At 41.8% G+C, this 12,862-nt stretch overlaps 1 long non-coding RNA gene across 3 annotated transcripts in view; it reads left to right on the forward strand.

The window, feature by feature from the left end:
* The first annotated feature begins 225 nt into the window (after positions 1–225).
* Positions 226–12,862, forward strand: part of LOC118143612 (uncharacterized) — a 28,498-nt gene continuing 15,861 nt past the window's right edge. For 2 of the 3 annotated variants that reach the window (XR_013523684.1, XR_013523685.1), the window contains exons 1-3: positions 226–1,230; positions 5,448–5,514; positions 6,212–6,341. This is a non-coding gene — a long non-coding RNA (uncharacterized LOC118143612). Of the gene's footprint in view, positions 1,231–1,644; positions 1,697–5,447; positions 6,342–12,862 lie in introns of all 3 variants that reach the window. The other variant, XR_004727816.3, reaches the window with a different exon arrangement.

Here is a 12,862-nt window from a genome sequence, read left to right on the forward strand (position 1 = left end):
AGAGAAAGGATACTGTATTTTATGCTCTTGGGCAACCTCATCCCAAGGAGTATTGAATAGTAATCTTCTAATTTTAATCAGCTACATGGAATTTGCATGGTTTAAAAAGTAATACTTGCTGTATAATTATTACATACAACAGAATTGTATTTTAGTGCTTTCATTTGCATACTATTATTTTCCCCTCCAATGAGAGATGCTGATTTTCCTCTGGGACCTCTCTACTCCTGGTTCATGTAAACCCATCCTGGCACATTGAGTGAGCACATAACCTGGCTAGCCAATGAGGGCACCACATCCCCACATCCCCACACCCTCAAACCACAGGGTGTTTACACAACCCCAGGCAGACAAGCAAGGCCCAAAACATTATTCCTGGCACTTTTAAAGAAGGGGACTCACTAAGCTGATGGGGTATCAGCTTGAAAATGTGTGGGGTGCCATGATGAAGGCCTGCCGAGAGCCAGAGAGATGGAAGTGAGGTCCTGATGGGGTGGTTTCAGCTCTGTTCTCAGTCACGATTTGTCAACCAATTTCCCTGCTTGCTTCAGCCAGTTTTTGGTTGGTTTTTGGCCCTTGCAGCTGACCGTCCTCATCAATGCAGAGATTTGGCCCTCGCAGCTGACCGTCCTCATCGATGCAGAGATTTGGCCCTCGCAGCTGACCATCCTCATCCATGTAGAGATTTGGCCCTCGCAGCTGACCGTCCTCATCGATGCAGAGATTTGGCCCTCGCAGCTGACCATCCTCATCCATGTAGAGATTTGGCCCTCGCAGCTGACCGTCCTCAGCGATGCGGAGATTTGGCCCTCGCAGCTGACAGTCCTCATCGATGCAGAGATTTGCTTCTGTCCCCAGGGTTTTCGTACATGAGGCTCCTGGATCCTTACAACACGATGACATAAGTACCTTCACACTTGAGGACACTAAGGCTCAGGGAGAAGTAACCCGCCAGCAATCGATGAATCTGGAATGTGAATGCCTCTCCTTTCACTCTATATCCCTGTTCTTTTCCAGATAGGATGTACACGATCATTTCTCAACTGCATATATAAAGCAACAGAGAAAATGTTCTCTGCAATTGACGATCAAGACAAAAAAAGCCTCCTTTGTATTACGGTGCAATGTAGACTTACTTAACTTTTGTCAGTGGAAATGTCAAACTTATTTTAAGAAAAATGTTCAAAAGATTTCAAAGATATCAGAGGACACCTCAATAAAAGAACAATGGTAAGATTTCATTCTGAGTTAGAAATATGTAAATTTAATTTTCTTTAAAATCCCCCAAATCTTGAAGCTTAAAACAGAGAGTCCGTGGCACATAGAAAACATCATGTTGTTTCACTTTGTTTTAGAGGTCTCACGGTTTGTGCAGCCACCACTGGCCTGGGGTTCCCTTCATACAACAATAACAAATCCACCCACTATAAAGACTTTATTATTTTTAAAATTAAAATAGAGGTATTGTTTTTTCTGATTACTAAATAATGCATACTGATTTTAAAATAAGACAGAGACCAGAAGATTAAAGAAGGAAATAAACATTGCTCAACATCTTCGCCTCTGAATGAAAACCACTCTTTCTATTTAGATGGCACTTTTCAGTCAGTGAAACTTCTCAGTCCCTGTTCTCTTTTCATACAGGCTATTTTCTCTACACTTCCCTCCCAGCTTTCTGGTGATGGAGGCCTTTGAGGTACAGGTAATTCTTTTCTCTGCACTTATTCATACACTCCATGATCATCTTTGTGCTTCCCATATCTTTTGACATGAGGCTCCTACTTAAATAACAGAATGTCTTGTTAATTCTTATATGGTCCAAATGTCTTTTAAAGTAAACATTGGTTGAGAAAGTACCATGAGTCCACTAATGATTTTTAAAATTAGCTTTAAAAACGTATCAAAATGATATCCACATATATTAGCATTGTTAAGTCTACACGGGCAGATATAATTTATTTAGTCTATAAAACATATGATTTTTTGCTAATACTCATGGAATTATTCAATAAAATAGATGTATGCAAAAAGCCCATTATCCATAATATGTATTTTATAGGATATAAATAAGAACTAAAGTAATAATGCTTGTGGAATATAGATTGGGGGACTCTATTTACTAATTCATAAATTTCTTAGTAGTCTAAGGCTGTGAGGTTGGGAATTGCCATTCTGAAGGAAATTTTTGTTGAAATCCCAATCCCTCCCTTCCATATATACAAAAACTAGTTGCATTGTCTGGAAGAGGAGCTGTGTAAGTGTTATTTTAAAGCTAAGTCATCAAAATGACACAGGCATAGAATTCTAAAACTTTAATGAACTCTTTAGAGAGTACAAACTCTTCATCCTCTGTAAGCAATACACACAGTAGAAAAATTACCCATTTCCTTCACTTTTTAAAATTAGCCTGTGTTATAGCACTCTCTGAAATGACAGTTCTACTCTGATACATCTATACACATTTTGAAGATTCATTTGAAATCAGAAGTAAAAAGTAGTAAAATCTCAACCAGATATGCTGTTGGCTGCACACCATGGAATACTATGAAGCCACAAAAAAAGATGAGTTCATGTCCTTTGCAGGGACATGGATGAAGCTGGAAAACATCATTTTTAGCAAACTAACACAGGAACAGAAAACCAAACACTACGTGTTTACTCATAGTAAATTGAATTTACTCATAGAATTGCCTGAACAATGAGAACACATGGACTCAGGAAGGGGAACATCACACACTGGGGCCAGTTGTAGGGTGGGGAGCTAGGAGAGGGATAGCATTAGGAGAATTGTAGATACAGGGTTGATGGGTACAGCAAACCACCATGGCACGTGTATATCTATGTAACAAACCTGCACATTCTGCACATATATCCCAAAACTTAAAGTACATTTTTTAAAAAGTTGCTCCTGGCCGGGCACGGTGGCTCACGCCTGTAATCCCAGCACTTTGGGAGGCCGAGGCGGGTGGATCACGAGGTCAACAGATCGAGACCATGCTGGTCAACATGGTGAAACCCCATCTCTACTAAAATTACAAAAAATTAGCTGGGCATGGTGGCACGTGCCTGTAATCCCAGCTACTCGGGAGGCTGAGGCAGGAGAATTGCCTGAACCCAGGAGGCGGAGATTGCAGTGAGCCGAGATCGCACCATTGCACTCCAGCCTGGGTAACAAGAGCAAAACTCCGTCTCAAAAAAAAAAAAAAAAAGTTCCTTCTGACAGAGGTAGGTGGTGGATTCACCTTGGCCAAGGTACTGTTCTCTAGCACAGACACTGCCATCTTTGAGGTCAAGGCAATGTTGCTCTAGTTCATGCCTCAGGTTCCCATTCTTGCTCCTGAATCAACTCATTGTGTCAATCTCTCTCTTTTTTTTTTTTTTTTTTGTAGACAGTGTTTATATCTTGTTGCCCAGGATGGAGTGCAAGGGTGCAATCTTGGCTTACTGCAACCTCCACCTCCTGGGTTCAAGCCATTCTCCTGCCACAGCCTCTCAAGTAGCTGGGATTATAGGCATGCGCCACCCCACCCAGCTATTTTTTTTTTGTAGTTTTAGTAGAGATAGGGTTTCACCATGTTGGTCAAGCTGGTCTTGAACTCCTGACCTAAGGTGATCCACCTGCCTCAGCCTCCCAAAGTTCTGGGATTGCAGGCATGAGCCGCTACACCTGGTTCTCATGTGTCAATCTTATGAAGTAGTTTGTACCCAAGTTGTAATAATTTTATTGAGCAGCCTAAAGCTCAGTGGAGTACACATATTATTAAGTGATTGATTATATTCTAACCATGGCCCTCAACCATAAGCTATGGGCATTTCCTTTCCCATGCTCTAGGTGTATACCTTAGGCAAATCCCATGGTGGTCAAATCAGTAGAAAGATCAGCAGAACATTTTTACAAGTAATATAAAATGTTTAGTCTGGAGTCCCTGTCTTTTAGAGATATATACTGAGCTGTTTACAGACAGAATGGAATTATGTCTGGGATCTGGCTGGAATTCATGCTAGGGGAGGAGTGTTGGGAAGGCTTTGGGTGATGGTGTCAGTGAAGTGAGACTGGTGTGCGCTGGCAATGGGTGAGCTAGAGGGCAGACAAACGGGACATGAGAGTTTGTTCCATATTCTCTACTTTTGAATATGCTGGAAAATTTCTTTAACACAGAAATTTCAAAGCTATTCTGTAATTAACATTCCTAACATATGCATACTAAATTACAATAAACAAAACATTAGAAATATCACTAAAAAACCCCAAATTCTATTTATTTTTATTTTATTTAATAAATAAAACAAAGAAAACCACTGATGAGGAGGAAACCCTTTCAGGATCTCATTGGACTTAACACGCATGCCCGGCACTTTGGGTGTAGGCTTCTGAGTCCTCAGAGCACAGAGGGAGGAGTCTGCTCATTTCCTTCTCCTTCCTCTCCCTCTGCATTTCTCCATCTTCTGATAATGGGGGGAGGAGAGAGTAGAGAAAAAGGTGTCACCTCCTATCTTGGATGCTTCTGCTTCCGAGTTTGCTTGCATCTCTGCATGCCCTGAGAGCTGTGTGCTGTGTTCCCGGTGGCAGGTGGGACAGGGAGGAGAGAGTAGAGAAAAAGGTGTCACCTCCTATCTTGGATGCTTCTGCTTCCGAGTTTGCTTGCATCTCTGCATGCCCTGAGAGCTGTGTGCTGTGTTCCCGGTGGCAGGTACCTACGACTGCTCAGGGGCATGAGTCTCAGTTGCTGGGGTTCTTGTGGCAGGGACGTCGCTTCTGCATGTTTTCTTTGCATGGGAGGCCCCTAGCTTCTCTTAGCTGATGCCTGCTTGGGCACTGTCCCTGGTAGTTCACCCCACAGTATTATGGGACTCACCCTCCTTCCGCCCCCTCTCTCTTTTCTCTCCATCCCTGCTTCAAACAGGAACCATGGGCAGAGCAGCACAATAAATACAATTAAACAAATTAACACAAACAAATGAAATAAAAAAATTAAACAAATTAAATAAGCACAGTGGAGGGTGAGCCTGCCCAGAGCGAGGTACCCATCCACTCTCCCTCCTTACAATGCTGAAACAAATTAAATAAAAAAATTAAACAAATTAAATAAGCACAGTGGAGGGTGAGCCTGCCCAGAGCGAGGTACCCATCCACTTTCCCTCCTTACAATGCTGTTGTTGGTTTGTTTTGGCTACTGTTTTGTTTTTTGGTGGAGAACCACCCAGAACCTCTTCCTGAGAAGTGGGAAGTTGCATTGCCCTCCACAAGCTCACTCTGAGATAGCACTGGGAGCATTACCACTTCTTAGGAGTTTACCATTTATTTAACCCCCAGGGTGCCCTGAGGTGGGAGGACTATCTCCGGAGAGCCAGGGTCCCATGACCACCTCTAGTCCTCACTGGATCTCAGGGACTTGGAGCCTCTTTCCCACGGCTTTTATACCTGGTTGCCAATTTTGCCTCCACAGGAAATTGTAGCTCAGCCTCTTCTTCCACTGGCCCTGAGTGTACTTGGCAAAGCCCAATTGCCTGGAGGTAAGTTCATCTCCAGAGTTCCTGTCTTCAAGCATCACCTCTTGCTGCTCTCACCTTCTGTTTCTCCAAGTCTGTGTTCTGTTTCCATACAGAATGGGAGATGGAAGAGGAAAGAGAGGCAGAACTACCCTTTATTCTTCCGTGGTAAAATGATGAACTAATTCATACTCAAATGATAATGGTTGAGTTTTATCATGTCTTCCTACCAATATTCTGCAGATTGTCCCCAGAGAATTGCCACCTGGGGGCATGGAAAAGTGCCTTAGAGCTGAGCATGAGAACAGGGTCTGTTCCCATGGAAGGAGCAGAAAGACGCTGAGGGATGCTGCATAACGACGAACCACGCATTCAGGAGTCCAAATGCTGTTGGAGTCCTGCAGTAGTAGTGTCTACTAAGCAGCAAATACTTCCATAAACCTCAGTGTCCTTTTCTATGAAAGAAACACGTACCCTTCTCACAGGGTTGCTGTGGGGGATTAATTGAAACGATGCATGTAAAAGAGCTTTGAAAACTGTAATGCACTTATGCAAATAGGAATTATAAAAACCGCTCAGGGCCCTGAGATGGTAAGATATTATTACCATGGAGCTGGCTTTGCTTAGTTAAAATCAAGAGAAGTTTTGAAAGTTAGCAAGATCTAAGATTTACAGGCTACCTTTTGTGGCCTTGATCCATTTTATGCTTCTCCTGACTCAGCACTCTGGGGACTTCAAAGAGGAATCTACTCAGAGAAAATGTGCACGGACCGGGGAGAAGAGTCAGGAAGCTCGTGACTGGTTACCTTCTCCCTCCCGTGGCAAGCTTCCCATCCCTGCACAGCGATGTGGTGAGCTGGCTTTTCTCCTATTACTATCCTACAGGCAGGCCAGGACTCTTTCTGGGGGATCAGCAGGACGCTGAATTCCACTTGTGCTTTCTCGTAACAAACCAAAGGCAGGTCTTCTCTTAGCCGTGTTGGGTATCCAGGCCTTTGGACCCGCTGTTTATTGTCACCTGACACCAGGGCTTTAGATAGTGCATGTCATCTCTCCTCACTCCTTTTAGTCTGAGAGCCATGGATTGCATTGCAAGTCCTTTACTGCCATTGTAGCATATGATATATTTGTGTGGAAGGACACACACACAGTGTCTCTCCTCTTTCTATTTTCTGTAGCAAGAGCATAACTACTTCAGAAGTGAGCAATAGTGAGCTTTGGACAAAATCTACCACTTGGCTTGAATCTTAAGGTAATACTGTGTTTGTCACTGACTGAGCAGTTGAAGGGATGATATTCTCCAAAGATGTACAATGATCATGCTTTCAGAATAGGTGTTCATTGGCTCCACAAATTCCTCGTGAACTTCTACCATGTGGCCACCTTGGGGTAAATGCTGAGCATAGGACTGTTAACTAAGACCAGTGGAGTCTTAGCCACAGGTCACTGGGAGAAGACAGACCTTAAACAAATAATTATGCAAATGCATAATTAACTACAAGAGTAATATGTGCCGATTAGGGTTGTCAGGTAAGATACCGGACACTCAGTTAAAGCTGAATTTCAGATAAATACTTGGAATTTACTTATACTAAAAGAGTATATACTGTTTGTTAAATTCAAATTTAACTGGGAGGTCTATACTTTTAGTTGCTGAGTGTGACAACCCCAGCAGTTATGAAGGGGTGCAGGATACTCTAAGAACATATTTACTGTACGTCTTAAGCTTGTCTGAAGTTAACAGTGAAATGGACAACTCAGGGCTAGCAGTAGAAGCTGATGATCCATTACCATTAACTATAATTTAGTATTTCCAAGAGGGCAGGAACCCTCATACACAGCTAAAGACGCAACATTGACAAGATATGGACAAGGTTTGTCTAATAAGTACTCATAGGTAGGAAGCTGATTTATAAAATTTAATATTGCCGTACAGGGTGATTTATAAATTGCACCATGGAAAGGTTTTATGGGAAATTTCCATGCAGAGCTCCAGAGCTCAGGGCAGGTGTAGGACTGCGTTCCGAGAAAGTCCGGAAATGTTCACCCTGGCCAATTACTGCAAATCCTCTGTTCACAAAGGAGCCCTTGAGAAAGAAAGAAAGGCAGGTGGACACACACCATTTTCTCCAAGCAAGACCAATAGCCAAGAAAATAAAAAGGAAAAGCCCTGCAGCCTTAGCTTCCACGGAAGAATGCCCATTTCACAGTGCATTTACTTTTCAGTCTGGAGCCTCTGGCTGGCGTGGCGGAGTGCAAAGCCCCTGGGAGGGAGGTCTAAGGAAGAACCATCCGCAGTGTAGGGGAGGGTAACAGCAGACCTCTGCTGGGCTTTGTGCCTGGGCCAGGCCCATTCTCCATTCTGCCTCCAAGGCCTGGAGCACACCCTCTTGGGCCTTTTCCTTTCGCTGTCGCCTTCTCTTTCACTGAGCTCTCTCCATCTCTGTAGGTCCCTGTCTCCTTTTGCATTTGTCTCTTATGTTAAAATAAAAACCTTAGACTAATTAAATGTAACAGAGTTTAATTGAGCAAAGAATGATTTGCTAATCAGGCAGCACTCGAACATGAGTAAGTTTAGAGAGACATATTTAGATTTTTATCTTTATTTTAGTAAGTTTTAGAGAGACAGCCACGTGGTCAAAAAACATTAATGGACAGAAGAAGGAAAGTGACCTACAGAAAACGTGAATGAGTTGTAGCAACAGCTGGGTTTTGCCTTATTTGAACACGATTTGAATAGTTGGTCACCTTTGGCCCAAACTCAGGGAACAAAAGTAGATTACAGCCCATCGACACATTCAGTTAGGGTACAGTTTACTATGTACTAAGAAACCTTTAGGCTGAACTTAAAATATGTGAAGAGGCAGATTTAGGCTAAATTTAAGTTAGCACCTGCTTCTTCCCTTCTCTTTCCCCTTTCCTTTGCTGGTCAAACTATGAAATTCAGGTATTTAACATAACATCTGCTTATTATTTGAGGGCAGCAGCGTTGCCCGTTTTAACCTTAAAAAAAAAAAAAAGAACTAAACTGTTCTATCAACAAAACCTAAAAATAAAATTAAGGTGGGGGGGGCCCTTAGTTATTAGCTATGGTTTAATTCTTTCTCTGTGAGCGGTCCTCCCTAGAAAAATATTCCCTTTTTTCCTGTTGTAGATAATGCCTAAGACCCAAAACGGAGTTCAAATCACAGAAGTGGAAAAAGAAGTCATTCAGAATATACCACACAAGTTTAACTTTCACTTTTATCTCCATCCAAACATTTATTACTCTTTAAAATTCTTCATTATAATTGATGCAACTGGTTGGGAAAGAGCTGTATTCATGCAGAATTGATATGCAGTGCCACCTTTATTTAACAAAACCCAAAAGACGTATGTTAAGTTGCATTTCTATAAAAATCAGTAAGGGAGGGGTGGACAATACAGTAATCCCTTGCTATCTGTGGGATACTGGTTTCAGGATCTCTAAGATCCTTGCGTGCTCAAGTCCCTGATATAAATAGCATAATATCTGCATATAACCTACCAGCATCTTCCAGTATACTTTTAATCATCTCTAGACTACTTATAGCACCAAATACAATGCAAATGCTGTGTAAACAGTTGTTATACTGTGTTGTTCAGGGAATAATGACAAGAAAAATAGTCTGTACATATAAAGCACAGCAGCCATGCATTTTCCCCCAATATTTTCCATCCCTGGTTGGTTGAATCCATGGGTGCAGAACCCATAGATCGGGAGGATCTATTCTGTGGAATGAACCATGTGTGGTGAGCGGAAATAAGGAATCCTCCTCACTGAGTACAAATTAAATTATTGGCCAATTGGGGCTTAAGAAATATCACTACCACCTCTGCAATCTTTATTTCTGTCATCTGTTCCAATGTCAACTGATAATCCCTTTTCACTTTTTACATCTGACTGTGCCCCATATCATTCCTTTCAAGGAAGCAATCTATTCCTTATAGCACGGTGTTCTGGCCCATTTTTTTTTTTCTTCAGGATGATTGTTCTTTCTGCCTCTGGACCTGTTTATTTTCCAAGCCTGGCTCTTCAGCCAGGCTGAAGTCTAAAAACCATATAAGCTTTCAATGAGCACCCTGTGTCTTTATAAGGTAAACAAAGCCTATTTCTGTTACTTGTAATAAGAAAGACTGATTCACCTGCTTAAAGTGAAGTCTAATTTGTTCTTCTAAGTGTCCTCAGAAGTGATAAATTTAGATTAAGCCTCTGTAGCATTTTCTGGATATTAAATTTAATGGTTAATTATTTGCATTTTTGTTTATGCAAATAATGCACAAAGGAGTTTGCCTTATTAAATGATCAGAGGTAAGAAGAGCTCCTCTCTACTGACACTCCCTTGGTGTTAGGTCTCCTCCAGTGTGCTAGAACCAGCTTCTACCAGCTCCTCAGAACTGCTGTTGAATTTCCAGGGATTTTTGTGAGTTAGTTGTGAAATACAGTCATTATGGTTGGGAGACACAGTGGAAGTATTTACACCACAGATATTGGCAAATGCTACACATCCATTTTTCTTTTTCTTCTCTTGAAAGCTGTGCAGACCATTATGCTGTGCATGTTGTTTCCGGTTTCTTTTTCTCACATAACCTAAATGTACTGTGAAATTTACCCTGTCAACATATACAACACTTCCAGTTCATCCCTGTCACCTAGAACAGCAATGCTCATTGCGTCCTGAGACTCTACGGGAGTTGCCAGGCATCTCAGACTGCCTGCAAGGTCCTTGCTTTTCCAGTGGTATGTCTGTACGAGACAGCATTTTCTTCATATGCTTTAACTAAAACAATATATCACGGCAGATTGATGCACAAGCAGATATGAGAATCCAGCTGTCTTCTATCAATTCATACCTAGAGACAACACACATGGAAAACAACATCAATCTCTCTAAAGTTCATTTATATAGTTATTTTTTATGTTATTTATGTTAAAGTGAAACAGATTTATTGTTATTTGTAAATCAATTAATAAATAAACATTTTCTGTTTTTCAGTTTTAATTGTTAATACAAAAATTATTGATAGTATAACACACATAAACAAAGTCTTTGGGGTCCTCAATAATTTGTAAGAGCATTATGGGCTCTTGAGATTAAAAAGTTTGAAAACTACTGCCATAACCTTTTGGTGTGGCAGCTGTCGGACACTGCAGACAGCCTCATGTTCCAGAGGGATGGTCTTATGGATTTTAAGATTCTACATCACCCAATGGCAGGCAAAGTGTTTGACATCAGTTGAAGGTACTGATAAAAGCATTGCTGTCTGGCTGTGAGGACACCTTTCTCTTGGAGAAGGATTAGATCCCAGGTAAGGCATTCTCCCATGAAGGGAGTCAGCCGTCTCCCTGAGATGGAGCAGCTCCTTGGGTACAGACCAGATGCATTTAGCCTGAAGGCACATTGTCCTTGGGAGGCTGCTTTTCAAGGGTCTGTAAAAATGACTGAGACCTGAAAAATGAGTCATGTTAAATATGAAAGGAAAGGAACAAGTCAAAACAAAAAAAAAATCCTAAAATCAAACTCATAAAAATGTGTTCAAATTTGTAGCAGAGAATGCATATGGGATGCAGGTGTCTCTCTGCATTGTTACTGTGATGTGGAGAGGGCCTTGGCAACTAAGACTGCTTACGGTTTACTGAGGCTTTTTGATAGCACATTTGCAGCTTCCAGGCAGAGCAATATTCTGTGAGATGCTCCTCTGCATGTGGTTCATATCATTGCTGTGACTTTGGGCTGAAGTGTAGGTGCTTCATCTAGGTCACCATTGACAAATACTTAGGCTTGAAGAATTGCCTGCTACGGGATTTTTAAAAGATTTTTCAAAAGTTGCTTTTGAAACCCTGTCTTGATGATGGAAGGTGTAAGCAGTTTTTAAAAGCCAACATGGAGATCAGAGGACCCACCATATCCGCCTGGCACGAGTTTGGTTTATGCATCGGTGCTTTGGTATAGAGACATCACCTTTCCAACATGAATTCCTGCAAGTCTTGAGTGCCTCCTTGCTCTTCCTTGGAATTGCAGATGCTGCCCTGCGTGTGGGCTTTCCCTTTGCATTTATTTTTCCTGGATGCTCCTCCCCTTTTCATCTCCATGTCTGCACGTTTCATCCCTAAGCTAATTCAGCTCTTCACTAAAATGTCGTCTCAGCGAGGCCTTCCCTGGTCACACTACCCAAAATCAATTCCTTCCCTAATGCTTTCTAACTATCCCCTTTCCTTTTCACTATTTGTCGGTGACTTTCTCTTATCATCCTTCTTCGTGCCTCCCACTAGAAGGTCCTCAGCAGTAAGGTGGGAATTTCTACCTTCTTCATTCACTGTTGTCTCCCTGGCACCTAACATGGTCAGTGTTCAAAGGACTTTATTTAGTAATTCATTCATTACTAAATAAATAAAATCAAACTTTACTAGGAGAACATTATTTCTTTTTGATGGTGCGGTTCTACTTTTAGAGGAAAATGAGGAAATAGCAGCGAGAAGTAGCTTGGAGCGCCCTGGTCTCCATAGCATGTTAATGTCTCCAGGTGCCATAGCTCATAGGCGCTGGATGGAAATGAGAGATGCAAGGATAGGGAGGAGATAAAATCACTCCACTTTGAGGAATGCTGGGAGGGATGGTTCTTCTTGACTCATCCGTCAGTGTATCTTCCAGGGCAGGGAATGCCCCTGGTGATGAGTTCTTGCCAGCCAAGCAGGTTTTTATTTTGGAATGTGTTCATGTTCCTTGTAGGGTCAGGATGGGTAGGTAACTTCTCTATGTCCCTGCATTGAGGCAGCTCCACATTATGTCTTGGAAAAAATTGTCTCTTACCAGTACTTTCTTGGGCTCAAGAAGATGTGACAAGGCGTACTCTTTAGAGGTGTGTTGACATGTATTAACCCCAGCCTAGGTAATCCGGTTGTTACAGCTCATGGCTCATTTAACTGGCAGCATAAAATAACTGTTCTTGAGGTCTAACATCAAACTCATCAATTTTCAATGGCTATCAGCAGCTCTGTTGAGAGAAAGTATTTAGAGAGAGCTGCCTTAATAAATCATTTCTCTAGATTCATATTTCTCAACTTTGGCTGGGCACTAGATCACCTGGACATTTGTAAAAATATAGACAGCTGGACTTTTGCTGAGATTTTCATTGGAATTTTCACCAAGATTCTGATTCAGCAGGTCTAGAGTCACCCCAGATATCAGCATTGTTAAACATCTCCATGGTTGTCTTTGTTGAGGAGCCAGCTGTGAGAATTACTGCAAGACAGTCTAAAAATTGATCACAAATTAAAATGCCTAAGTAGGGTCCAGGCAGGTAATGTAGATGAGTTAAGCAGATTAGTGAGGACTGGAAAATCTACTGTCTA

This window comes from Callithrix jacchus, chromosome 11, assembly GCF_049354715.1.
Source record: "Callithrix jacchus isolate 240 chromosome 11, calJac240_pri, whole genome shotgun sequence".
Taxonomy (NCBI): Eukaryota; Metazoa; Chordata; class Mammalia; order Primates; family Cebidae; genus Callithrix; species Callithrix jacchus.